The sequence below is a fragment of the Lactuca sativa genome, chromosome 8, assembly GCF_002870075.4.
Source record: "Lactuca sativa cultivar Salinas chromosome 8, Lsat_Salinas_v11, whole genome shotgun sequence".
NCBI classification, from domain to species: Eukaryota; Viridiplantae; Streptophyta; class Magnoliopsida; order Asterales; family Asteraceae; genus Lactuca; species Lactuca sativa.
In genome coordinates, this window is record NC_056630.2 from 27,221,505 (window position 1) to 27,224,600 (window position 3,096).

Sequence of the window (3,096 nt, forward strand, 5' to 3'; positions counted from 1 at the left end):
CCTCCACAACAGAGTAAACCTGGAAAACATCAAAGATATGAAGATAGTTAATTTGATGAAACAAAATTTGAAATCGAAAAAGCATAATCACCAAATAAAGAAAAAGCATTGTTTATCCAATAATAACAATTCAAATGGTAATTAATATCAAGGTTCTAAATGGCGTGAGGCGTGGCGTGACGGCAAGGTCAAGCCTCAAGCTTAACGAGCCATGGCGAGCCATGACGTTTTTCAAGGCGTGATGTAAGGCGGCGATTTTGTATTAATTTAAAATTATATTACCACATAAATATAAATTTATATTAAATATAACTACTTTTTAGAAGTGTTAGATCAATAACTAGTAACAAAATTTTAACAAAAACCACAATACTTGGATTTCCGATTAGAAAATACATAACAAAGAGCAAAAAACTGTGTCTCAAACGAAAAAACAGGCGCCATAACACGCCATATCACGCGCCACACCTAACAGCAACGTTATGAGGCTATTCGTAACGACGGAGCCACGCCTCACGCCATGGCACGCCTTTTAGAACACTGATTAATATTGATATCGGGACACACGATTTTCGCAAAGATTAAATCTAATTGACCAATGACAATCAACTTTTGCTTTAAACTGTAAATCGAAGCCATGCTTATTTATAATAAGGAATAAAACTCTACCCTTACAAAGAGTACTACTTTTTCTTCTTTGATCTTTTAATATAATTTTTTTTAATTGATCTCCCAACAATTTCCTTTCCAAGTGCATATATTACTTGAATTTATCAACCTTGAGTTCCATACACATCTTGATCATTTCGATCCTCATACTTCGTGATTCTCAAATATCAACAATCATTCCTTTTATAAATATTAATATAACACTAACCATTTGCTCTTCTCCATTGCAGTTCCACACACTAAAAGGAGTAATATCTACGCATAAATAAGAACTTAACAAAAGATAGTGCAAAAAATGAAACCCAACCATCACCCTGTTTTCTACGACCCGACTCTTTTACAAAAAATTTTGATGTTCCTAAACTGGATGGTTCTTACAACTGAGACCTCTATTAATTCAAAATACATGTATGTTTTTTTCCTAACATTATATTGTTTTTTTTTTCAAGAAAAACAAACATGAAGGGACCAAAACAATCTACAATTTTATTAATACAACCAAATATGAACCTTCATTTCCAAAAAGAAATTCATTATCACATTTTGCTGAACACCTCAAAGGCAATAATAACTTCCTAAAACCCTCAGGAAAGCCTGCAACATATGACGACGAGAATCACCTGCCATGAAAGGCATAACAACCCATAGGTTATGGTCGTTTACAAATGAGAGGTTTGATTTTAAGAACATTTGGATGATCAAGCAACATCATTATCTGAGACTCGAATGATAGATTGTTCTAAAAACAGAGAAGAAATGAGAGAGAAGAGAGACATTAATGCTAACACTTTGTATGTTCCTTCTAAATGAATTTAAAAATAACTGGGAATTGAATATTATAGATGTTACGATGGAGAAACAAAATCTGAATTTTGAGGAAGTTGACATAAACGTCGTAACCTATTTCGTCTTCGATGCCTATACTTAGGTTTGAGAAGAGATGAACTTTCATCACGCGCCATGGAGGATTAGATTGTCGTTATCAAACCTGCAATCAAGAAAACGAAGCCATTAGGGTTCCATCGGTGCATACTGATAAAGAAAAATAACAATTGAGAAGACTGACAAATCAATCCTTTTATCTCGTGGATTTGTAGATATAGAGGGATTTGATTGTGCAAATTACAGCCGTAAATTTAGGAAAGATTTGAATTTGAAGATATAACTGGAAACATGAATCTTGTATAAAGGGTATATGGATAAAAACACATTAGGCTGAAAACGAACTCGAAAAAGCATTTAGAAAAAGAGAGTCTTATATTGAAAATTTTAGGCGGGAAAATATTCTAAGAATGTATTGAGAAAATGCCACGTGGAAAAATATTTATTAGATTAGGGGATGATGAAAGAAATTAATTGTAATAATTTCATGAAGAAAATAATTTGTTATTTTATGCGAATTAAATAAATTACATGTCAATTATAATAATATTATGATTACAATAAATCTTGAATAGCTTACCAAAATTTTTATAATCTATGTCTCAACAAATATAACAATACGTTTCAAAATTTAACCTAAAAAATAATTATATATTAGTAGCTGCCTGAATACTAATATGATAAATAGTTGCCCAAGTATTAATATGATATTCAAACATGACATATCAAAAGAAAAAATATTCATAGAACGAAATCTAATTGCTGCTCATATACTATTTGTCGAACCATACCACAAAAGGCGACACGAAATATAAAAAAAAAAAAGTTAATAAGTGAAATGGAATATCAAAAGAAACTAATAGATGAAACATCCAAAGAAACTAATAGATTAAACAAAATCCAAAACGTCCAAAGAAAACTATATTTCAAAGAACACATCCGAAGAAAACTAATAACCGAAATGAAACAACTATTGTGAAACAAAATGTCATGAGAAAACTAATAGCTAATGGCTAAAACAAAACGTCCAAAGAAAAAACCTCCGGATTAAACTAATAGCTAATAGCCGAAACGAAATTTCCGATACGTCCAAAGAAAACTATCACAAAACGAAACGTCAGAAGAGAACTAAAACCTGAAACAATATGTCCAAAGAAAACTTTCTTTAAATATAAATGTACGAAGAAAACTAATAGCCGAAAAAAACTTCCAAACATAACTATAGTCGAAACAAAACGTCTGAAGAAAACTAATAGCCGAAAGGAAACATCCAAAGAAAATTACCGTTGAAACAAAAAGGCTGAAGAAAACTAATAACCGAAACAAAATGTCCAAAGAAAAATGTCGGCGAAACAAAATGTCTTAACAAAACTACTACTCGAAACAAAACATCCAAACAAAACTTTCGTCAAAATGAAATGTCTAAAGGAACAAATAGGTGAAACAAAACATCCAAAAAAGGTTGATAGCCGAAACACAAAGTCTAAAACAAAACGTTCGAATATAACTAATAGCCGAAACATTTTTTTTCCGGTGCCATATCAC

The 3,096-nt window shown here is 31.4% G+C and overlaps 1 long non-coding RNA gene across 1 annotated transcript; it reads right to left on the reverse strand.

The window, feature by feature from the left end:
* Positions 1-1,153: 1,153 nt before the first annotated feature.
* Positions 1,154-1,879, reverse strand: LOC122195566 (uncharacterized). The gene is made up of 2 exons (XR_006185928.2): positions 1,736-1,879; positions 1,154-1,657 (listed from the first exon to the last, which is right to left on the reverse strand). It is a non-coding gene; the product is annotated as an uncharacterized LOC122195566 (long non-coding RNA).
* Between the last annotated feature and the right edge of the window lie 1,217 nt (positions 1,880-3,096).